This window comes from Channa argus, chromosome 4 (assembly GCF_033026475.1).
Source record: "Channa argus isolate prfri chromosome 4, Channa argus male v1.0, whole genome shotgun sequence".
Taxonomy (NCBI): domain Eukaryota; kingdom Metazoa; phylum Chordata; class Actinopteri; order Anabantiformes; family Channidae; genus Channa; species Channa argus.
Genome location: NC_090200.1, coordinates 3,361,867 through 3,387,917, shown reverse-complemented (window position 1 = coordinate 3,387,917; position 26,051 = coordinate 3,361,867). Strand labels below are relative to the sequence as shown.

The following is a 26,051-nucleotide window of genomic DNA, read 5'->3' as shown; positions in this document are numbered from 1 at the left end:
TCTCTTATTTTGGATTTGTGACTATAAAATAAATACTCAGACTTCTCAGACCCCTGAGGTAAAAGGCCCCCTGCCTTTTCTGTGGAGACTGACAGAAGGCTGTCACATTTGGTACCGTTTGTTGCTATCTTAGTGTCCCTTTTGTAGAAGTTGTCTTTGGAAGCATTTTGTATGTACAATATTAATTGTTGGTCATGTGGCTGTTGGTCCTCTCTTTTTTCAGAAATAGTCTTGTTTTGGAGGTCAATTCATAGTTTTTGGTCTTTTTCAGTTATTGTGGAACATTCTTATGGAGTTCTGTGGCTTTCAAACATCAAATTAACACAGGTCGCTCATACTCTGGCCCGGGGGCCTGACCATTTGGGGCCACGAGCCTACTTTAGTAACCCGTCCACGCTATGTTTTCAACCTGTTCAAGACGTCAGGATTAATAACACTAATATTGAAGGGGGGACTTTGGCTTCAACACATTACACAATACACAGGTTCCTCTCACAGTTAAGCTAATGTTAACGCCTGGCATACAACATGACATTATTTGGCACATTATTCGACACCCCCTGTTTCAGCTGCTTGAATAAATCTACTTAACTGGAATTTACAGTAGTTTTGCATCAGTCCCCCACTTAGTGTTGTCTGCTTCCCGTAATCCTCTATAAATTATGACAAACACATCTGTATCCGAAGGCGTCCCTCTTCGGCTGCAGCGAGAGGAAGAGCATTTTGTTGTGCATTCACAAGCCGCAACGTTAGCTAATCATGAAGCTAGTTCAGGGAGCCTCAGTTCATTACAGCTCTGCACTCTGTAGGTTCCTGGCATTGTTCTCTCAATTAGAGACTTGTAAATGTGTTGCTTGCTTAATCACCCAAAAACTGGCCCTTAGGACTTCCCCCTAATGCAACCCCATTAAAAGGGGCCATCAAAACAAAAGATCGGCCTCTAATGGCAATAATCCCTCACTTCTGTCACGCTAAAGCCAAACTTGTATCTTAAATGAGCGATGATGGATGAGAGCAGGTCTCTGTGTCAGGGAGCTTTATTACTGGTGATGGATGCGCCGGGCATGCCGCGCACCAAACCTCGACCGGGGCCTGTCGTTGTCAGAGCCGGCCCATCCCAAGTGGGTCTCACTTAACCCGGAGTCTCTGGAACTCAGATGGCCGCTTGTGGCACTGAGGGGGAATGGAGGGAGAAATAAGGGCTTATCCAAACAAGCTCATTAGCACAATTAGCGCTCGTTTCCTGCTGATGGACCCCTGGAGCTCTCCTAAAGTTTGACTGCACGCCGTGGTGACTTGGACGACAAGTAGCAGGGCCGGGGATGAGTGACAGGCAAGTACTTATACAAACCAGAGACGATATCTTGAAGCTGCTGGTGCCACAATTTTTGGCCGTTTTTGCATATTTTTCAGCCATTCTTCTGGTGGACTTTGCCTCACAGAACCACATCTAAGCTAACGTAAGGCTCAGTAAGAGGTGATTCTGCTTATCAAACATTACAGTACTGGATGTCAGGGACAGTTATCAGTTAATTTTCCAGGTGCACGTCTAAAACGCCTAAATCCCGCTTTCCATTTCCGAGTTTTAGTCTTTTTTTTTTTTTTGCATCGCTGTACATATGATTCATATAACTGACTGATAAAAACAGAAGCCTTGTTCTACGTATTTCATTTCATAAAATTCTCCCACATCACTTTAAATCCCCCTCAGCTTTGAGTTTAATTTCGTTGGGATTTTTGTGTCCCTCCTGACCTTTGAACCTTAGTCAAACTGCATGTACTTCCTGTCTGCGTGTGAGAACATCCACTGAGTGAATACAATCTGAAATGTAAATGTTGTTCATGGGATCATTTCAGAAATAAAGCTGATGCTTTCTCAGCATGCTAAGCTGCTGCAGCCATTAAGGTGCTGCACAAAGACACATAAACCCTCTAACTACGTATTCTTCTTAATTATATATGAAAGCCATTATATTCCCCAGACAGCCTGGTATATTTAAAGAAACCAGAGTCCTTCCAACTCATCTCCTCTCAGGGATCTCATACTTAACAGGAGATCTGCTCTTAAGGGAGCCTCCTCTGGGTACGCAGGCTGAAAAGAGCCAATCACAGTGGCAGTGCAGCTACAGTAGGCTTTGCCAACGCCGCCCCACACACTCCGGCTCATTACATATATTTGAAGAGCAGTGTTTGCAGTTGTGGCAGCGAAGGGGTTTTACTGTTCAAGGTAGCACGGGATGGATTTTAATTTAATTGCACACACACTGGGATGATCATTAGCTCTAAGATGACATCCTGACAAAGCTGCTATGAGCTAAATGTTTCAGAATTATACGTGCATATTGTGATGTTCTCCACTTCACAATTTGTTTAAGTTGAACTGACAGAAACTGCATTTCCCACAAAAGCAGTTGGAAATTGCTTCAAGTTGACAAGATAATATTTAAATGTTACTTTAAAGAATTCATGGACATCATGAGTTAGAATACAATACTTGCAAAACAAACTTTGATTACAATGAAGAAAATAAAAAATAAAATGATATCTAGCTCGTAAACCTCCTGTAAAATAAGACTTACACATAATATCATGGCCACTAAACATGCTTTGGCTCAGAAGGGTAAAAATCTCAGAAAGTCAAAGTGCAAATTGCCCTTTTCCCCTTTAAAATCAGCTCAGACTTTGTTCACAACGCTAAAGTTTTTGCAGGAAGACAGACACCAGGGGAAGAGTAAGAAATCCTCTCTCTTCCAGCAGGAAGTGCCTCCACACCTCAGAATATAATTTAAGGCGTTGCGTAGCTGTGTTTTCAGCTGCATTCACAAGCATTTCCAGTGACAGGTAATAAAGCAGATCGGTTAATTGCAAATGAATGCACACACACCCGTTCCATTAGGCATAAATAATTTGGCCACTTGGGTATGAGCCTCCCAAATTACTTATTCTTTTTGTGTCTCAAATTACCTATTCTTTCTGATGTTGCCTTTAGTTGATTAGTGAGCTGTGTGCGAATAGCCATTGGCTTCTTCCAGGTTTCCAGCCTGTTTTCATATTTCATAAGGTAAAGGAGTGCGCAGATCAGCCTTTGGATTTGTTGTTTTGTTTGTGCACATGCACAGGGGCATGGCACTTCCATTATGGGCATGAATGGTAATTTATGCAGTTATTCCTAACTTTTGCATATTTGGCGTGGTTCTGTGCAGGCTTCTCTTTTCACACCTTGTATAGCTTTTGCTTGGGGATGTTGGATGAATATTAAATATATAGTATAGTGGCAGTGGGCTTATTGCTTTGTTTTCATCTAGCACACATACATATAGCAAGCACATATAAAGTACAATATTTCACATTCATGAAAGATTCATTGACCTTGCATGTCTCTAATATACATAAACATTTCCAGGACAAAGGGACACTTGTTCCCGTCAGACCTTTGCAGCTGATAACTTGTGATTCTGCTTCTCTCGGAGTTAAAGTTGATTCTTTTCATGATCTCATTAGAAGTCGATGCCAGTGTGAACTAAAAGACCTGTAACTGTAGAGAATCACGGGTTTCTTCGTGTAAAATCCCCAGTGACATAATCAATTTTTAATTTAACAGCCCTATTTCTGGAATTCATAGGAATTCTGTTTCTTTTCATATACAGAAATGACTTGATGTTTAATGAGTTTTCAAAACTCTGCCTTTTCCGCAGGCAGTTTTGTTTCATGTTGTGTTAGGATGGGTAAAGATAGTAGTTTTAGACCTTAAATCTCACCAGATAATCATTTTGAACTGGAGTTTTTGTCCTATTTGATCTTTTATACAACACTGAGCCGAGTAAATTCGGAAGGCTTCAGCATAATATAACGTATAAGAAACTGGGCAAAAATGATCCTTTTCTTCTGTTGCAAGAAAGTTGTTCAGTGCATTTTCCGATGTGCAGCCGGATTCCCATGTGATAAGTTTGTGATAAGATAATAGGAGTTGGGAGTCACACAGTGAAATCAAGTTTACCTGAGCCCAGTGAATGTTCCAGTACTGGTGGATCGGTACCAAACCGACTATGACTCCTCTGAAGGAGTTACAAGCCTTAGCAGTGGAGACGGGAGAGACAGCACATACCACGTCGGTCGCCCGGGTTCACTGTCAGTAACATGCAAATGTTCTTCCCTTCATCCCCTGTGCTCTTTGGTAACCTTTGTTACAACTTTGTGGTGTAATGTTCAGTCAGGATACTGATTTAGGTGTAGTTATCTGGAAGTTGAAACATCTCAAGTAGACTTTCTTCCTGGTTGTTTGCTAGTTATCCAAGTAGCTTCTTCACTCTTGTGAAAGGTGGCTGTAGTTATTTTGTAGTAAGTTTGTCGTTTTTAATCACGTTTTTTTTTTTTTTTTATCACTTTGTAGAAAAGTTTCTGTCAAAAAGCCCAATTAAATCAAACCTGGTACTTTATTTGCTTAGCTTTCTGAAAATTCAGAGTTTACCTGTTGTAATGATGATTTTGGTGCTGATATGTCGAAGGCAGAAACAGTTAATCACAGAAGCTCCATGGAAGGCATCACAGCTTGATTTCGTCCTGATTGGAGCTTCTCACTAAAGACTATGTGAAATCTGTCCAATCAGGTCAGATTGTAGTTCTTTTGAAGCAGAACTCTGCAGGCTCACCTTGTTTTGTTCAAGCCCAAATGCTAAATCAGGTCCAGAACTGGGATCACTTACAGTCTAGTCACTTATTTCAAATGATATTCGGCTCAGTAGGAGCCTTCTAAAACAAAAATATTCACAATATATCATCATGACAAATTCTACTATGCAGATTTCATTTAATTTCCCCTTCAAAATGCAGCGAGACTTTTACCAGTCCCAGAAGGAGGTGTGATGGTGACCAGACCCCCTCCTGTCCTCTCTCTCACCCCCTGCCGAGCAATCCCGCATGTCGTCCCCAGGTTGAGACAGACCTAATTAAAATGTCCTTCCTCATTATCATCGATTGCCCTGCGCATTTTGGAAAACAACTGCAGCGCTGAGGTCTGGCAGCGGCAGCGACAGCGGCCAAATATAGACATGTGACACTGGTCTTTAGCCTGTCAGATGGTCCCAGTCTGACATGAGAGCGAGAAAAGTGGGGCAGCAGCCGAGTCTCCCCAGTGGACGCTGGACCACAGCTCACACTCACTCACACAAGACCGCAGATGGCCGGTGCCCCATTCCAGGGTTCATCCTCCACATGGAGAACAAAAACACACACACACACTCACACACACACAAGGAAAACAAACTTCCAATCGTTAATGGTATGATTTATTCATTAACATGCTGTGAAGAAAGTTTCACATTTCCACAATCTGTGACAATATTTCTAAATCCTGCACAGGATGCACAACTAGTCACTTACTTTTACAAAAGGAAACCCTTTTTATCGGAATACAACGGAGTGATTTTTAAAGAAAACATATTCAGTTTATAATCTCCTTCAAGAGGTGGCCGCTTTCATCATGTCAGTAGTATTTATATAAAAATAATCAGGTTTTATGGGCATTTTTCCTCTATTAGATAATCGAGAGTCTGGCAAAATAAAGCAAACATACAGGTAATAGGTGCTGATTGACTTAACCATCGAGCTTTTAAGACATTAAGCCATTTAAGTGCGACTTAAAGACTAATTTAGCTTTTAAATGATCGTAAAAAAGAGGTTAAATTTTAATTTGAAACAGAGAAACAGGAAAAGAGCTGCAACACTTTAACATCAATCATTCAACAGCCCATGTGGGCACAGAAACATGTCTATAAATGATTCACAGGAATGTATTTCCCTCTCCGTGTCCTATAGGAACCTCACTTTCTGCGCCTTTAAATTCCAATATGCATTTTTATAATTGAGGCTTAAGACTTTATCTGCTTGACGGACAGATGGATGGACGAATGGACAGACTGAGTCAGGGGGACAGACATGCAGGCATGTCAGAGGAGGCTTGTTGCCGGCTGGCAAAGCAGAGGAGAGGGAGCATCTGCCAGCGGGTTTGAGGAGCAGCCATGGCTTCTGTGAATCAGGATCTCCCCTGATGCCAGTGGCAGGCCAAAAGGGCCACGGTGGTGCCAGTGGGTCAAAGGAATCACAAATGGTTTAAAATATTGTCACCTGAAAGCGGCAAATTATTTAAACCTTCTGACATTTACAAGAATGCCTGCGTCTTTGGAGACGTTCCAGAAAGTGGTGTAAATCTCTGCACATAGACGCAATCCTCCTCACTTTTTAAAACTCTGGTATGTGTAGCATGTGGCTTTCTCTTGTATGCCTCTTTCCATGATGTACAGTAGGTAATTGGTATGTGTATATACAGACCGAAAAACTACAAGAAAGGTTTAGGGTAGTCAGGCCATAAAGTATGAGGGGAGTGCTGTATTAAAGCATGTGGTAACAGAAACAGAGATTTCGTAAACACAGAGTAGAAGCCTGAAAGTCAAATCTGAAAGCAGCACATCTCATCCCTTCCTTCTGGTGTGTGTGCCGCCTTGCCGGGGCAGGCGCCGCGTTCTCCTCCGCAGATATGCCTTGGAGTCGAAAAAGGCGTAAGGTATATTTGAAATACCGAGGAGGGAGGAAAAGAGAAGTAAACAGGATTATGGGCTGCACTTGCACACTAACACATACTGTATATATTGGAGAGTACAAACATGCTCTCACACAAGGAATTGCAAATGAAACATGAATAAGTAAAGCAATAAAGCATTCTCTTGGCCTCATTCGGAGAAATATCACTCTGCTTGCGCCACGTGGACAGATGAGTGTTTTTCTTAATCTAAGTAGTCGAGCGCGATTCTGAATCAATTCTGAATGGACTGATAATTGACCTAAATGCTCCTCTTCTGCGAGGGTGGTGACAGCAGCTCATGGCTCAAAATGCCATGAAAGCGCAAGAGGCACATATGAGGGAGGCGCCAACACTTCAATCGCAACCAAAGCGGCGATCAGTTAAAATAAAAAAGTGCACTCGCCACTGGCGACATCAAGAAAATGAGTGCGTGTGTGTGTGTGTGTACGTGCACACTTCCCCCTGCTGCGCGTTGAAGAATGGACGTGATTTTCTGAAACTTGTTTCTGCATGTTTTCTGAATATCAGGCATCAGAAGGGCCGTTATTTTGAAAACCATCCTCCCCTCCCCCCACAATACAAGCAGCGGATGGTGCTAATTTCGAAAGCATCATCTCCTCCACGCCGAGTTCAGGAAGTTGATTTATAGACGGTACTCGCGGAGTTAATTGCAGTGCACGACACCAATCAGTCTTTGGGGAGATTTCTAAGGCGAGCGGGGATTAAATCGACACCCAGCACAAACAAACAAACAAACAAACAAATAAACATATTCATATCTCCCATATTTATTTATCAATGTTTTAGATTGCACTCTGCCTCCAAGATTGCCCCTTTTTCTGCGGAAGATTCAATAAGTTGACAGAAACATTGTCAGCACCAGGGTGTCGCTTTATATCGTTGCTGCCAACAAATCTGTCTTTGGAAAAATGGAAATGTATGTGTTAAGCACGCCCAAGCGATGCAGACCCCCCGTCCTCCCAGCACCCCTCCCTCGTTGGATCCTCGAGAGTTGCTCCTCCACAAAATGATCATCGTTGTGTTCGGAAGCATTCATCTTGATTATACAGACAGAAATGCTTTGATAATGATCTGCGGGAGACGGTCGTCAGAAGTTTGTCAAAAAACACTAAATGTCAAATCCCCGGCGGTGGTATCTAACTATCTGGTGGTGTGACACAGCCTGTCACACACACACACACACACACACACACACACACCCTCCCCCCCCCCACCCCCCCAAACTTGGCCAATGAGACGTAGGCCTCTTATTGCCTCCCATGCCTCCTCACTGTACAGCACTGAGAGACATGGAGTGGAGAGCACGCAGCTGCAGACCAACAACTGCACTAGCAGTGTGTTTGTATGAGGTTGTCTGGCACAACATGTTGTGTTCAGGGACACAAAAACATGCCATGAAAATTAGAGAATTCTCTGCATTTTTGTCAAAGCTGTCAGAGCTGTTTGTGTCAGTGAAGGGAAGCTTACAAGAATAGTATTTATGAAAAGAATGCTGCATTGTAGGTACAGCCATAGCTTTCCCAATGGGAAAATGGACATGATCCATTGGCTAAGTCATCAGCCTACACAGGTTAAGTTAACCACTTTCCTTTAGTGGTACAGCCGGATGTTAACTAGCATAAGCCAATCGGCTAATTAATTGTTTTGCTTTTCGGCAATTGGAAAAAAAATGCTCAAATCCGAGAGATCTGCGCTTCCTCTGCTGTTTATCAAACAAGCAGCACTTCCTCTCCTCCTTCTTTGACATCACTGTGGTGCCTTTGAGCAAGGCAATTAACTCCATCTACTCCAGTGGAGCTGCTCATTGGGCAGCTTCCGAGTGTGTGAATGTGACGGGGGCGTTTATGAAAAAGATAAGAGGCCTCTCAGTGAATTGACCCCAAATAAAAAAAAAGGCTGCAGTTGCTGGGGAACATTATATAGTATAAACCTACCCTGAGTCACCTTCTGTCAGGTGTTTGTGTGGACACGGAGTGGATCTGTAAATCAACAATTGGTTCTAACCTGTGTATTTTCATCGGAGGTTGTTTTGTCATCTCAGATATCAGCAGTTACTTTAAAGAGTACAATGCTGTTAGAACTATACATTATTAACCTTTAGTGACACCATTTTTGTGCTAATATTCGTGAACATAAATCTGACAATAACTCCAAAAAATGTTTTCTTCTCTTTAATGGTGTCTATTAAGATGTTAAATTTTTTTTTTCAGCGCATAAAAGTTGTATTCTCTGCAGTATCTTTAAATTTAAAAAACCCTTTTTTAAAGAGGTCAGGAATAAAAGTTCACTATTGACCTTAAAGCAGTAGTCTGGCCGCACTTTTTTGACATTTATTTCCATACTTTCACTAGGTCACAAGCCATCTCCATGACAACACAGCAATCTCAATTTGCTGATTAAGACTGTAAAACGTGGTTTAAACTTGAAAACACAAGTAAGTGGACTTAAAGTTAATATTTGCCGTCAAATGTCAAAAGATGCATTTATGTCTCGATCCATAAAACATTATTTCTGCGGTATTTATCTGACCTTCCCTGCTTTTCAATCTTATTCAAATCAGTCCATCATTTGTGGTCCAAGCCTCAATCCAGCTCCTTTTAGGTTCAAAAGTCACAACATGCAATGCAATTCTGATCTTTCAGTCCTACATTCTCATAGTGCTAACTGACTTGTCCAACTTATAGTTAGGGTTATTATAATAATTAGATTTCAAATTATATTTATTTATTTACCCAGTATGATTTTTTTTACAAATGCTGAGTGGCAGGTAGTAAACGAGTAAACAAGTGGAATTGCTCTTTAAAATGCTAATTAGGGTTGGCTAAAATCTGTGTGTGTGTGTGTGTGTGTGTGTGTGTGTGTGTGTGTGTGTGTGTGTGTGTGTGAATGCACTTTGCAGCCAGGCAGCCACTGTATGTGCATGAACACTTATGTATGTACTTGCTTTTAAATGAACTGCCAGGTTTCAGTATTATTAGGCTGTGTGACCTTTTAAAGGAACTGACATAATGTACTGGATTTATTTTATTATTAAGTACTTTAATGAGATGCAGGCTCTTATTTTTGACATGTGAGATCACAAAAGACACAAGTTGTAAAAATCAGTTTTAGGATGATGTTAAGTAGTACTATCATGAGCAAGACTTGTCCGCTCCCACCTCCCCGTGTTCATTTTGTCTTCACATATGGCTGGAGTGGCCGTGCTTACCACCGCCACTGACAGCCGCCACGACTTCCCGGCGAGCAGGCAAACATCTTGAGCGGGTACAAACGTGGACCGACCCTCCCTTTGGCTGACGTCCAAACTCTGTCTCGCGTCTTCTGGGAGAACAAGAGGAGAAATGGAACAACTGGTTTTAATGAAACAATTACAAGACACTAATTATTATGTTAATGTTTTGCTACTATCATCAGCCACCGCTAACAGCCTCCTGCACCTAGAGGTTCAGAGCCTGCAGTGTGCGTGCGCGTGTGGGCTTTTTCTTTTCAGCTAGGTGGGAAGATAGACGTTTTTCAATAGGCAGCCCTGTGTACAGCAGGAATGTGTTGAAATGTAAAAAGGGCCACAAAGCGCCGGCTGTTGTCATTGAATGTCAGGTACATTAATTCCCATAATGCTCAGCGCAAATAAATTACCAGCAGGGTTGCCAGTGATTCAAAGCCATCAGTTTTAGGTGTGTGTGTGTGTGTGTGTGTGGGAGGAAGGGGGGGGCTCAGGAGACAGGCCTGGAGGCGAGAACACACACATGAGACACAAACACACACACACTCACGCAAATAAACACATGCATTACACAGACGCATGAATACACACATGTAAACACATGCATCACAGGCCTGCTCCCACCTCCCCCCCGTCTCACACACTCCCTCACACACACACACGCTTAAAAGCAGTGTAGGCCATTGTTGATACATGTACATTTGTTGCGCATTAAAGGTTAAATCTGCATTTCTGCAGCTGGTGGACGCAGGTAAAAGTGTATTTGATCTTTAAACATAAAACAGTTGCAGTTAACACTAAGTTAGAGGAAGTGCAGCTTTTTCAGAAGCTCTAGCTTCTCATAGGTCGTGTTATGGAGGGATTACGACCAAAAATAGACTGAAATTTACCATAATGTAATAACAATAAAATGATCAAAAACAGACAAAAATAACCGAGCTAGACACACAATAACCTAAAAGAGGCAAAACATGAGCCAAAACACACACAGCCAGAAATACACACAAATACACACATTCTATGACCTACCACCATAAGTGCTCTCTGGACAAAAAGGGAACCATGTCCATCTGACTCTAATATTAAAGGCTACTTTATGCTAAGCTCTTTCCAACTCAAATCAAACCGATTTCAAGCTGTCTGCATTTTGAAACTTGACTTGATTTGATGAAAGGCTTGACACAGTCTAGTATCTTTTAAAACAGATTAAATAAAATATCAACAAAACCAATTAGACTCTTACTGTTAGTGAGAATTTACTTTCCAGTCATTATTTTCCTATAACCGGTGCCAAAACCAGTGGGTTTAGATAAACTTAAACTAGTCACAACGTCAGCAGATAACAAAAACCAGTCTACATAGCTAGACATCATTAAGCATAGGTGAACTGACCCTTTAATTATAAGGTTTGACTTTTAGTGTTAGTCCGTTATCACACTTCTTGTTGTCAGTACACTCTCAGCCAGGTCTCTCTTTGGAAACCAGTTTTTTCTTCTCGGTGGGACTACCTGGCTGAATGATGGGTCCATGAAAGGAGGAACAATGTGCCAGACTGTCTGCCATAAGTCAGTGAAAGAGGTGATTCATGAACACTGGGCACTAGGTCTTGGCTTAGACTCTTTGATTGAAACCTGTTTAGCTACAACTGCTAATTTCATTACATGGTGTCAGTGCACACTGAGCGGCTCCTAAAGGGCCTGCTTTGAACTCTCAGGGCCCAAACAATGACATGGGCCAGTCAGGGGGCCTGATGGGAGTGTGACAGGTCGGCGGTGGGTGGAAAAAACAAAAACCTTCCCTCCCCGACAAAAAATGGACGAAGGATTTTCATAATGCTGAAGTCTGTCAAATATTTTGATATGTCCCACACACCATGGTGCAGCAGCTCCTCTTGGGCTTTTTGCCTTTCAGCAGGGGAACAATTGACTTTCTTCACGATCAAGTTGTTCGCCTCCCCGCCTCCAGGCAAAACCTTTCATGAAGAGCCATGGCTTGCCGTTGCAGCTGTTCTGCTGGGGTTCTTCCCATGGACACCGGGGATAAAAACTCTTTGAGGAAGCCACTTCAGTTGTGTGGCCTCGCAGGTTTCTTTTTTTTTTTTTTCACCCTCTGTCATCCAAAACTTGGCTCACAAGAAAGTTTTTTCTTTGTCTGGCTGGGGTTGGACTGGGCTTGATCCTTTATTTTTTTTTGTTGGCCTTTGCTCGTGTGATGATACGTTAACCAACACAATGATTAGTTCATTCAAAAAATTGGCTCAGGATACACTGACTGCATTTCTCAAATTGCTGTATTTCAGAGATCCCTTATCCAGCCACCAATCTTTCTTAAATCTAGATTTGATGGCATTCTGGCAAGTGGACCTTGCGTTATGTAGAATCGCAGTCGAAATTTGTGTGCCGACATTTGGACTTTTCAGTTTGGTCTCAATCAAAAGGTGTCTCAGTCCATGGTCGGGAACTAGAAAACACGAAAAAGAGTTACTCTAAGTCCGGGTCAAACTGAACAATAGTTTAGCTTCTTTCTAGTGTGAAGACCCTCTTTAGATGGTTCAGACCTTCAGACTAATTACAGGAAGATGAGCCAGACTATTGTCATCCCTTAAACAACCAGAACAGAATTAAAAATAAGCCACAGAAGCACCTGGGACAGGGGGAGATTTTCAGTTGTTGCTGCCACTACTAATACGGAAAACTGACTAAGTGACTTTGGAAGATATTTTTTGCAGTGTATACAACCTTTTACAGTGAACGGGTCGTCTCTGTAGCAGAAAGAGTACAGCAGACTTACAAAACACGCACCATGAAGGTAACTTTGTAAAGTTCACTGTGAGAGGAGGAGGAGGCATATGAATATTCATGAAAAATTACCCGAGCTCACTGTGCCTGATAGTGGGCTCATTTCTGCTGCGGTATTAGGCCTGTAAAAGAGATGAAAGGCTTGTGAACCATCCCCACTTCCTTGGCCTTATACTGGGACACAATGGCCAACCAGCCGCTCAATTAGTCTGCCATCTTAGACTGACTGTTTGACAGGTCTAGCTAATTGTTAATCCTGCCATAACTGTTGCTCAGAGTAATTAATCATGCAACAAAAGAACTCTCAGTGAGGCAACCCCACCAGTGCGTATGTGTGTCAAACCAGAAAGCCAGAGCTGAGAGGGGAAAAGCATCTGCAAAGGTTGTCCAATTTACAGCCGAGGTTGATTAACAAATATTTAATCTTCATTTGCAGCACCTTAGTGGTGGCGAGCGCTGCTTTTCCCGGATGTAAACAAGTTCATGTGTGAGATCTGCTGGCTTATGTAAATGGCAGCTCCATGTGAGCCCCACAGGAATGGGTTCCAGGGGTCAAGTGCCATTCATCATGAGATGGAGTGTCATTTTCTCGACTTCATACACAGGCAGCTGCTTAAGAGGCGGAAGAGAAAAAGAGGTATTCTTTGAGGGGGGAAAAGAAAAGGCAGAGCCGAGTACAATCCAGGCTTCAGAGGGGAGATGGCGGGGAGGTGGGGGGTGAATAGGAACACAAGGTGCCACTGTGTCAGAATTCAAATGTGAGCCCAACGGGTGATGTCATTCACCTCCTCAACCCCACCTCGAGTCATAAGACGAGCTGCATTCCTGGGAACAGGAAACGGACACAAAGAGCCACCGTGTTTTGCAGTTTTGCAGCACTGACTCATTTTGCTGTGACCCATAAGCGATTCTTTTTTTTTTTTTCCCTCGGTGTGTCCTAACGATGATTAATATCTGTTTTTTATCTCCATGCCGAATGATCACTGTGCCAAACAAGAGCATCTCTTGTTCGGGTGAAAAAGGAATTCTCCCAGGCCATGGGACTTCATGAAGACCAAATTGAATAATTTGACGGAACATAGGCATAGGTCGTATCTCATCTCCATCTTTTTATAAAGACTTAAAGATAGTCACGCAAGAGATCCGCTGTCCCTGTAAGGTTGAGACCTCTCTGGTCTGCTGAGAATCGATTTTTTTTTTTTTTACACTACTTGGAAGTTGAAGATAATTCACCTTATCCATAATTTTTACTGCCTCTTGAAAAGTTTTTTTCTAATTCTTTCAACATTGTACCCAACTCTGTCAAGAAAAATCAGTCCAATACGAGCAGTCAAACGTGCTTTGGTGTTACTGGAACGCCAACAAGGATAAAAACCTGACGATTTGAGCAACAATAAATAAAAGCTTCCAGTAAGTCACTGGCTGTTCTGCAAGCCAACCCACCTCCACCACCACCACACAGGACTGAAGCACAATACCACACATAAACCTGCAGACAATAAACAGAAACAGTAGGAATCCTTCCCTAATGTGACTTGCTCCACAGGTGGTCACCAGCTGCTTGCGAACAGGTTATTGGGGGCCCCAACGCAGAAGCAGGGATTTTCATTTTAAGTGGAACAATGGGCAACTGCTCAGGTCCCAAACCAAGAGGTCGTTTCTTTCTCTCGCTGTCTTTTTTTTTTTTTTTTGGCAGTGCCTGAAGGTAAGTCACAGCTCCACAGCAGCAGACAGTGAGGTCTTTTGTCTCTACGTCTGTGCACTGAAATGGGGGCTATCAGAAATTCCCCCTGTCTTAGTTCACATGATTCAATGAGAGCCCTGTGTGTCAGTGTGAGGGCTGTTCTTTTCTTGTCTATTCATGTCGAACATCGGAGGGAAAGACCTAACTACGCTGATGACCGGAGGCCTGCTTTTACTCATCCAACAAGACAACACACTCTGCTGAACTCAGAATTCATTTAACTCATAATTACTTGTCCTGTCATACAGAATGGCACTTCGGTTGAGCCTGAATGTTTAAAGTGGCCAATGTTCACCCACCCGTCTTTACAATCTCTCAAATTAGCATCCATATCTTTGCAGAATTCCTCTTCCTGCATATCTCCCTGAAAAAAAAAACCAAGTGTACACACAAACAGATATAAACTAGGGATTTGTCTCTGGACCCTGGCAGAAGATTCAGAGGCAGGCACGTGGTCAGGTTCAGGAAATGTGTCTCCACACGAATCAAAGATGAGTGATGATGAATCTAGGAAGAATCTCTTGCAGGCATAGGGGCATTTCACAATAACTCCTGACTAGATGTTGTGCATGGATCCCAGACTGCAATTGTGAGACAAAAATACACCGGACTGCTCAATAAGTGAAAGTTGGTGCAATATTTCACTTCAAATATGCAACTTCTTTCTCAAGGGATCTGGGACATTCCACATATGGGCGAAAATTGTGGAAAAGGAAAAAAAAAAATGTTTGAGAAGTCAAGATTTTTCAACCCACAGATTTTCAAAAATGGTGCTATCCAAGATTTTATACAATTTAAGATATTAAACTCCACTGACGACCACTGGGATTCCAGCACTATTAGATCTTTGGCACATAAACTAAAATGAACAATTTTGTTTTATGCAAATTGAGGATTATATTGTCCAAAATTACAGGGAGAATTGTTGAATTTGTCATTAAAACAGCCTTGGAAAGAAACAGTTTTTTCTGGCAGTGGCAGAAACGGTGGTTGCTGGCAAACATTGTGATCACTGGACTCCACTAATATCCATTCTGCTTGGTTTGTAACATATCAAAGCATAGATCTTCCGAAAGTGAATGAAACCAAAGTGAAGTAGAAGAAAAACGACTTAATTTGAATCAGAGTCACTTCATGTGTCTGTAACTGTATCTAATTTGATGTTCCTTTGCCTTGGAACGAAATTTTGTATGAAAGTAGCAGTAAACAGCAGCTGGAGGCCAACGTAGAGTTGACAGCAAAAAGTTGCAGAATAAATATTTATCAGGCTTAGAAAATTGTGCACTTTGGGTCCCGATTAGCGAAATTGGAAACCGGATTAGTTTCAGTCAGGATTGAGTATAAGGTTTTTTCCACCTTTAGACTAACCTCAGTCTAAACTATGTGGTATATTTAGAGATGCAGGGTTCTTGGTTAACAATGTTTGGTGGCTTTGGTCTGCAGTCTTTACACTCCAAAAGCTTGTGTAGGGACAAACAGCTTAATTGTAAAGTAGGGAATAACAGGAAATCAAAATGTGTTAAAAATATTTACAGGAAGAAACTAAATGTTAAGTAGTTCTGATCATGCTGATTGGCTGTAAGTGCATCAGTTCTCCAACTATTAATGCATATATCTTTAATATACTTGTAATATTTGTCATCTATCCCTCAGAGTTCATTTGGGGCTACAGCTGACAAGCTGTGGCAGCAGTGTGCTGTCCCTCTGGGGGGTCACCTTAAACTCTCCTCCTCCTCGCCCTAAAATAAAACTTTCATCTCCTTCATCATCGCATCCTGAACTTGCCCCCGTGTCCCTTCATTTAAATTCAAGCAGCTGATGTTTGTTGTGAACAGGCGCTGTCAGAGAGGATAAAGAAAGGTTACCTGGTGGCTGAAAGCGAGACGCTTTACACCAGCAGATTTATCCACACTGATGTTTTGATGTCACCACCGGCTCCTTCAGGCACTTGCTGTTGTAACGAACCAAACCCCAATCACATCTTTGAAGTAGTCATGTATGCATAAGTGCTGTCTACCTTAATGCTAAATAATTAGCAAGCGAGCATGGCTCACTGGGATTGCTACCTCAGGGCTAAACTTGCTTTTCCTGCTTTGATCATTACGTTAATTAAATCTGGCTCTGTTGACAGGTTGGGGGCTAAAAAACAGGTAGGTGTCATAGGCACCTCGGCGGAGACAGAAGCACCTGGTGTGTGTGAGCGCTCTGGCTGTCAGCGGCGATGCCTTAAGAGTCAGACGGCGGTGGCGTTAATTCGAACCGATGTCCCAAAAGGGGAGGGGAACAACTCAATCGTAAGACACCCCGATTCTCCGATCTGGAGGCAGGCGAGGCTGCAGCTTTGCAGCAGCTTTGGCCAGAGGAGGAAAGAAGTCATGTTGTCAGACCTCAGTGTCAGCTCGCGTCATAACTAGTGCCTGGGGGACAAATTAGAAGTGTGTTTCGAGAGATGTGTCAAAAGTGTTCTCGGTCCACATCACAACAGAGAAATTGTGCGAAGAGGGACCAAAACCAAAGTCAAATGCCAACAGGAGTAGGAGGAGGGACTCACCTATGATTTATTTAAATCAAAATGGCTTGAAACTATGAATAATTACACAACTGTGCAGTCATCTCTAGTCTTTTAATGTAATTATTCATGTAGAGCGTCTTCAGGACAGTAAACACCTCATAGAAAGGACCTTACTCTCAAGTCACTAATCATAGTTGGTGAACAACCACTGAAACAAAGGTCAAAGGTCACTTGCGTGTAGGTTTAGTTCCACGGGTTACTTAACTTGACCAGGTTGGTGAACACCTCCAGATTTATGTATAAGAAGTTATAATATTTGTGCCTTCTATGTAAACGATAAAAGAATTAGTGATTAAAAGTAATAATTTTCCCCCCAAAAAACACACTTCAGAAGCTGAGTTGTGTTCTGAACGCAGACTGTAGCATTCAGGGTCTCCTAAGGCTGATCGTCTTCAGCAGTGTTCACCCATCAGACGTTTAAACCAGCATGTTTGTAGGCTGAGGGGCAAAAACCCAAGACAAATATCCCCATAAGCTGAGTATTGGACAATCCTAAAACTACATAGCGCTACATCGCTCAAACTCAGGTCTTTTAAGTCCTGACGCGACTGGATCAGAATGTTGCTGCGGAGTTTTAGGTCCAAACCCAACCTGCTAATACCGACATTGGCTCTAACTGTCTACGCGACTCCCACTGGAAGACACCTCAGCACATGTTTGGCACAGTCTAAAACAGAAAGGGTAACATTTTTCATATTAGAAAATAAGCCAAACTCATAACTCTCCACAGCGTATTAGCCCGAGCCTGAAGGGAATGACTTTCAGCCAGGTAGCAGAAAGAGCTGACTGCGGCTCCTGAAGCCGTGAGGGCACCGTGAGAATGGAGCCGATTTTTGTCAGTTCTTCTGGAACAAGAGAGTTTTGTCTCTCTTCCAAAAAGGTTGACACATGCTCCCTGTCCAGAGTAAGTTTTTATCTGAAATAATGTATCGTGTTTGGAATTGTTCAAATTCGAAACAAGTTTCCGCCTGAGCGCAGCAGCTTTTCTTCCACATCCTCATCCAGCGCCCCACACCACAGAACGTTCAGTAGTAATTAGTTTCTTCAATATGTTTAACCATCCCACATACCTGTTTAATCAAATGATTTCTGGGCATGTATTCAACCTTCAAAGGCAGCGTTTTCAAAAGGACTCGGAAAAAACAAAAGCAAGTTGTCTCTGAAGCTCCTTTTGATCTAGATCATTAACGTTTTGGAATCAGAAGTTGACATAAGGCCCGGTTTTGTTGCCGCACTCCTGGATCCATTTCTGTGCGGTGGAAGTTGAAGATGTTTGGAAAATTGCTCCGATTATAGTGTTCATGTGCCATTTGATACCGGTTCCAAGAACAAGGGGAGCTGCAGCCAAACCAGACTACACCAATAAGAGCTGGCGGAACTGGCCGTCCTTTCATAGACCACATGGTCTCTTTACCGAGTGGACACATTTTATTATCATGGTAATCGACTTTGTAATTTCAGTGTGAACAACCCCACCCTGCTCCATTTACAATGGAGAGATCTCAACACCAATTAAAGCAGAGGGTATCAAGGAACAATAGTTCACTAAAAAGGGCAAATGAAGTGGACTTTGAATCTTTGAAAAGCTACAAGTTCGTCATTGTCCATGAAAATGTCATATTTCAGACAAGTATTAATAATTGGTGTAGTTCTGCTCATTAAGAAGAATCCTTCACTATACTGGTACTTATAAAACCTGCTTACCGCCAACATACATTAACTGTGTGTTTGGCTGAGCTCATCAAAGATTGAGTCCATCGTGGAAAAGTTGTTGCATCAAGGGATGCGTTCAAAGCAAGCTTATGGCAGTTCTTCATCGCTGTCCAACAGTAACATCAAATGGCCGCACAATACATTCTTGGACTACACGAAGACGGTTCAGAGTTTGGGACAGGCCTGCTTACACAAGCTCTCCCCATCTCCAACCCTTTTAAGCATGAGCCCGTGCGCATCCAACTTCTTTTGAGAGCCATCCTCTCTGCAGTGGACGCATCAAAACGGGAACGTGCTCACCACATCATCAACCTGTCTCTTTCTTTCCGTCTCTCTCTTCCTCCCTCAGCCTTGAAGCTGTGGCGCTCGCGCTCACGGGCAGCATTTCTGAAAAATCACAAGAAATTAATTTCCTCCCTAGATGGAAAATAACAAAGGCATTCCTTATGACAGGCCCAACTTCCTGTCATCTGCAGACCATGAGTCTACTGATCTATTAATAGAAACCCTTTCCCCCTCTTTCAGTCTTTATCACAACCAGACTGCAGAACTCTCATCAGGTGATTCGATTAACAAATTGCAGACAGGCAGGAAGTCTGTGAGAAGTTTAGGCAAAAGGTGAAAGCAGATACGTTGCAGAGTGTAGAAGGAGGAGTCCACGCTATTAAATATGCAGTTTGATTACTCTTTAGTCACTAGCAGCCTTCTGACCTAGTTCAGAGTAATTAGGTTTACTCTGTTCCTTCACTTTAGTAAACAAGGATATTTTCCTGGTGAGAGAACTTTGCAGCAGCTCTTTGTGTCCTGGCACAGAGCCCCAGCATGGATTATGTTCGATCTGAAGGAGATACCTATCTGTCATGTTGATATTTCCGCCTTAATAACAGCACTCGTCCCACTAGACAGGTGCAGAAAGAGCTCTTCCTCACATGCTTCGGTGTGTTCGACCGTGCCTAGTTCAATCATTTTCAAACTAACTGGCAAACAGGAGTTATACACTTGACATTAGTATCATCAAATTATGAGAAAATTGTTTACACGTGTACAAACAAACAAACGTTATTGTTAACAATTTTAATTGTACTATGGAGGATAATTTAATTATGATGCAATACATTTTTACACCCTTACCTTATGTAAACGGTCACAAAAATGAAAGGTTTTAATAGTTATCTCTGTAATATCGGTTTTTGATAAGTCTTGATAGTTCTTTTCCAAATTGTAGCTCCGTTTACAACTGTCGAGCACAACATAGCTTCTGGAAAATTGCATTGCATTGCATGACAAACAAACTCCAGGTTGGTTAATTCAGAAAAGGGGGTTGAAATTTTATATACAATTTTGCAAGCATATCTCCAGAACGGAACAGAAAATAAAATGTACTATAATACTTTGTTATTTGGGTAAATCAACCTTTAACCAGTCAAATCAAAACAAATTATTCTCAGATTAGCTGCATAACCCAGTGCATTAGTGTCAAAAAGTTAATGGATGTTAACAAGCCTATGTTTAGTATTCATATCCAAATGTGGAATTATTCAAGCTTGGCAGTAAATGTGATAAGCTAAACTAACCTTAGCACAGTGAGTATATTGTAATTGAAACTTGCACTTGATACATGATTAAAAACTCAATCTGTCTTTTCCGCTGGCACAAAACAGTCGCCCCTGTCTGTGCAGTTAGGTGTGCATTTCTGTTGATTTGTACTCTGATAGTCTTCATTCTCTCCAGTGTCGACACGCGTGAACGTGGCAAAGTCTGTGTTGCGAGATGCTGCAGTACATCCGTCACCCATCAGCGAGCGTGTGCAAACTCAGACAGTCGGTCCATCACAACAGTCGATCGTTCCCTAATATCTCGGGGCATCAGCAGCCATTCCAGAAGCAGAACTAACAAGTTAAGCCCAAACATTGGGTTTGCATGGCAATGGGGGAGTTTATAAATGTGTGAGTATGGGGGGGGGGGGCATGCATACATCAAACAGAGACGGTCGGTCAATATTGGGGTATGGAAAATCAACATGCTTTTTTAAAGCAGAGGCTTATGCTCAAACATCACAGTGCCAGTTGCTGGGCCCGAGCATTTCCCGAGGCCTGGATCGCCATTTCTCATTTGTTGCATTAGCGGGAAAGACTGCGTACAAATAAAATTTCCCTGAGCAAAGGAGGTATCTTTGCATACAAAACAAGGCTGTGTGTAATTTTCAACGGGGCGAGAGGGGAAATGAAAGTGTACGAGGCTGGTGGGGAGGGGTGGAGAAAATATGCACCTTCATCAGCACTGTGGACGCAGTCTGGAAAACACATTTAGGAAATTAGCATTTTTAAAATAGTGCGTTTTAGGAGGCAAACTGTTTCCCCGATGAGAGAGAGTGAGCTTTGGGGGTTAGAGGTTAGAGATATACATGTGCAAGTGGAATCTGGCCCATAATTTGAGCATTTGGATGATTTTCAATCACTATCCTGGGTTTAATAAATTCACCTGGAGATACTTTTCTTCTCTTGCGTTTATAGAAAAGCTTTGATTTGACCATTTTTTCCTTTTTATTACATCCAAACCCACAGTTCCAATGGACCTTTGAGTCTCACGAGGTGTAAAACTGAACACACACAGAAGCTTGTGCCATTCAGCTTTAAGAAGAATAAAATGTCCTCTCCAATCATTTCTGCCTCAAAACAGACTGTACTTTTAACTCACACTTCATTTTTAGAAGCCCAGTTGAGCTTTATTGGCCATTCGCCGCAGCACAAACAGACACAAATAGTCATTCCTCTTGAAAATATTAGTCGGTACTGATTGCCTGCCACCACCTGTGTTATCACACAGGCTAATAAACAGATGCGGGAGAACGATCTCCGTGTAGAAATCACAGCTGAGACGTGGCGTGAAATCTGGCAAAATGCTAAAAGAATCTGTTTGAGCAGCAGCACAGGGAAAAATTCTTCACCGACTACACGTCTCCCTGTTGAAGACATGAAAACCTAACCCGTCTCTGCCCACTGTAAGATTTCAGAAGACACCCAAAACCACTGTATGTGGTTTTGGCCACTAAATAGTACAGTGACGGTCAAATATTGTGCAGCAGCTGGAGAGTATTTAGGTGTCGGGTGTGATGAGAACCCTCCACTCTTTTTTTGTGTGTGTCTGCATAATTTGTTTGCTGAGCGGGCCTACTGAAGCCACCTGAAGTTGCTGTTTGTTTAACATCGCAGAAGTGACCACGAGAATATTATGAACAATGGCTTGAAACCATCCAAACGAGGTGGAGATAGGCACTAAACTGCCCAAAAAACACTGACGTTGACAAAAAAAATCCCGTCTATGCCCCGGGGCTAAATTTCTTCTAAAACATATATACATTCAAGTTAAACTAGATTTGTATTAGCTCAGGATTTCTCGTCATCAAGGCGAAATCTTGTGCTGTACACAACACATACTGAGCTGCGAAATGTTAGAGCTTTTGTAATTTGCATGTCAAAATATGACATTGTGAAACATGGACAAAGTGCCCTGGTTGAACTTCAGCGTGCACAGATACTGTATGAACATCCTTTGGCAATCGGTCACAAAATTTGGGTGTGTTCAGCATTTCCAAAATGCACCAGTGAAGGGGAACTCTTGACTTGTTTGGCAGATTCATGCTGGTTTGAGCTTCACTCCCAGTTTGAGAGGCACCACTCTGCCATCAACGAAGCCCTCTCCCTCCACCTCTCCCTTTTGTCATGCCAAATTGTGTTTTACAGCATCTGTTCATTATAGATGGCCGACATGATGGATATGGCCATAATATTAATGTAACACTGACACAGCAGAGACATGAATCATGGCCAACTTTATTTCAAAGCCAGTGTTTCATTGGCCCACCACTAAAAAGTGATATATAAATGTCAGCGAATGGCAGCCGTAAAGCATTATGAAGTACATTTGATGGTGCATTTTCACCGTTATCAACCCGCTGTTATTTACTAATGTGTCTTCTTCATGTGACAGCTGCTGTGGATGTCCATGTCAGTGTCATTTGCAGATCGTCTACCCTACATTTAGTCTTTTTCACGTGCAGGTTACACATTGAGGGGATGAAAAGGTAAGTGCAAGCTGAGAAAAGGATGTCTTCATAAGTAGTGTTGGCCTTTGGGTACACGAGTCCAGCGGTGACTTCTAAATTGAAAGCGTTCAATCAAATTGAAATTTCATTTCCCATATGTGTGTATGATGTATGACAAGGGGTCATCATTCTTTTCAAACCATGCATTCTTTGGAATGTTATTGTGAAAAAAAAACCCACGGTGGCTTTTAAACAAAGCAACAGTTATTTAGCGGACTAATAATCATCATTTTAAGTAACATTTTCCTTTATAACACTTGCAGGAACATCTTTGATTGGGGAATGCTGAAGTAAGAACGCATTTAAAAAGCATACATTTTATTTTTGATTTTAATATTATAATCAGGGACTTTTGTCCCTGCATTAGTCCGGCTTTAGAAAACCTCTCCTATCGCAATTTTTAATCTGAAGCTGCCAAAAATTTGATTTATGCTATAATTGTCCCAATTTAAATAATAATAAGCTCAATTAGATGAACTTCTTAATTGAGAAACTTCAGCTATTGCTCTCGCCAAAAGGGCTTTTTCCCAGGCAGTTCATAATGTCATGATGGCCACAATATTTGAGACAGTCTAAATAAATATTGTTCTGGTAGCATTAAGGCCTTGAGATACTTTCAAATGTTGTGATTTTTAGCGCCATGTAAGTTACTCTAGGCAGCAGGGTTTTTGGGAAAAATGGTAAAGAGTAATATAATATTTAATGTGGCATGCAAATACATTTTTGTATTAATTATTTATTGACTACTGACACCTCTTGGCTTCCATACACTGTTCCATTGGAACAAAGTGAAAGACAAACTAAAGCATGTAGGGTTGATTGTTCGATTTGTTGTCAGTCTCTTATCGAGTTTCAATATGACTGGAGATGTTAGTGTTTTCATTTATAAAGTCAAAAAGCAGATTCTGTGTATATGTTTAGGGTTTACATGTCAATCTGGATGTTTCACCTTTCTGAAACTCAAGCAGCAGATCACACATGTATATTTATCTGCTCTGAGAAGCTTCGGCATTTAACATCAACTCCTCAGAATCGATACCTTCGGAGCCACTTGAATTTTTTTGGCCCCTTTGGACTGACTCTGGGCTGAGACGAGCAGTAAACAGCCTGCAACACCTTCTCCATAGCAAACATTGCTCTGCCTCAGTGTTCTGCTCTCAGAATGAATCAGTACAGATTAGTGACTACCTGCTTGTAACTGTGAGCAGGCATGTAATCCTCTGAAATACAGAAACAGCCGTGGAATGCGATTACTTGGGTGGTTCGTCTCCAAAAACAGTGGAAGATGCAGTCAAAGCTACACGTTAGATCAGTCTATTATAACCAAATTGTGACACACTGCAAACTAAGGATCTACAGACCCAGTAAACTACAAGGTACTGGATTCCAAAAGGCAAGAAAATATGGTAGAAAGTGGACATGACATTTCATTTTCTTCACACATTCCTCAGCGCTGTTTATGTAAACTCATTATCCAGTGGTTTGTACTGAATGAAGTCACGTTAGAGAACATCTTTAACAGTTGATCGATTTGATTGGTTATAACACAACACAAAAACTTTGCCACTAAACATTCAGATTCTGATGAGGCATTATTTCTTATTTTGAAAGAATTTACATTGTCAGTTTTTATATCGTCGGTAGTTAATAATGTGAGGGTTATCGACTGTTTCCTGAACGAAATGAGCACCAAGCCCCATGATTATTCAAATGGTCTATTGTTGCTATTTTGTTACGTTTTATAGATGAAAATATATGAATACTTAATGTATAGACTTCAAGTTAAGCCTGTTAGAAATCAATATAAATACGTTAAATTGATTTCAAATGTGTATTTACTGGCTACAAAATAACTTTTGAACTGAAGTTCATGGCCCAGCGCCTCTTTCTGCTCACTTTATCTGCACTTACAGAGACAAAGACACGGGTGACACGATGATGTAACTGACACAAAAGAAAAAAAACAGAACGGGAGCAACAATAGAGGAGCGGCACTAAATTAAAGCAGCCTTTCCATTAATGGTTTCATTCAGCAGACTGTATGTGAAACGTCCAGCCCGAGCTGCGATTGGCTGCCCATCAGTGACGTAGTGAATTGGCTCAAGGTTCGTATCAGTTAATGGCATAATCACTGCAACTTAAGTGGTCAAGTGGCCTGTGAGGTGTGTGTGTGTGTGTGTGTGTTTGGGTGAGAGCAAATTCCCATTCTGCATCACTCGTCTGGATCCCCTCCGTCGTGTTACAGACTGCGGATAAAAACAATCTTCATCTAATATTTTTCCATGACATCAAGTAATGTAAATTACGATGGGGTGTTAGTATGTAGTCTGTAATTACACATCACCCCCCCCCCCCACCACCACCACCACCACCCTTACTCACTGGCTTCCTCCACCCTCCTCCTCTTCATTTCGTTAGTGGTTCTTGTGTGCAGGCCTCAGTCTGCTCTGCCTCCTCCACCTCCAGCTCTCTCCTCAGCTCGGCTCGGCTTCTGCGGCTGCTCCCAGCTCGTCCTGTTTGAAAGACGACTGCTGCACCCTACAGTTTAAAAACCGTCTCTCACGATGCCTGCTCAGCCTCCATACGCTCACTCTCTGCTCTTCACTCTAAAAGCTGACCCGTGTAGATTTTTTGTTTTTAAAGAAAACCGCACATGCAAGCCACATGCCTCTCCTCTTATAGCTAAGGTAGAGAATAATCCTGACTTTGTGCTTTAAATTGTAGTAATGTTGGTGAAATAATCATTCTTTAGAGCAGAGTAATGAACGGATTTAAATCATCACTATCACTGAGGAGCTTTAAAGTGGTTCCAACTCTTAAATAATTTCATCAGAGAGATTCCAGTGGCGAGTGTTACTGTCCTGCGACGTCTAAATGAAATGAGAGACTTTTCTCGCACAATAGAAGAAAAATCTGGTGAAATACTTTGGCAAAAACATGCTCACAATTAACAGTATTTAACATGTACAATATATGGAGAAATAGAAGCATCAAAAACCTAATTCTAATACAGATTTAGTGTTTTCTTTTCTCCATTGGTGAGAACTGAATATGCATTAATTGTTTTAAATTCAACTCTTGTAGGTATATTTTAAAAATGAAGCTAAATATTTGCCTAGTATTGTTCTATATTTAAAACAACTATTACTTAGATTTTTATTATTTTATATCCCCAAATCAAATATAAAAATTAAGTATATATTTGTGTTTTCAGGAATAATATCTACATTTAAATAATAAAATACATGTTTTCATTTACGTCATTCATTCATTAATATTTTTTACTTTGGAAGATTTT

General features: G+C 41.7%; 2 long non-coding RNA genes across 3 annotated transcripts in view; one reads left to right on the top strand and one right to left on the bottom strand.

The window, feature by feature from the left end:
* LOC137125381 (uncharacterized) overlaps positions 1-26,051 on the top strand; it is a 218,378-nt gene that overhangs the window by 130,836 nt on the left and 61,491 nt on the right. The gene's annotated exons all lie outside the window — the stretch shown is intronic.
* On the bottom strand, positions 5,425-25,488 carry LOC137125860 (uncharacterized). Its single transcript, XR_010914228.1, has 3 exons — positions 25,136-25,488; positions 9,807-9,919; positions 5,425-6,536 (listed from the first exon to the last, which is right to left on the bottom strand). It is a non-coding gene; the product is annotated as an uncharacterized lncRNA (long non-coding RNA).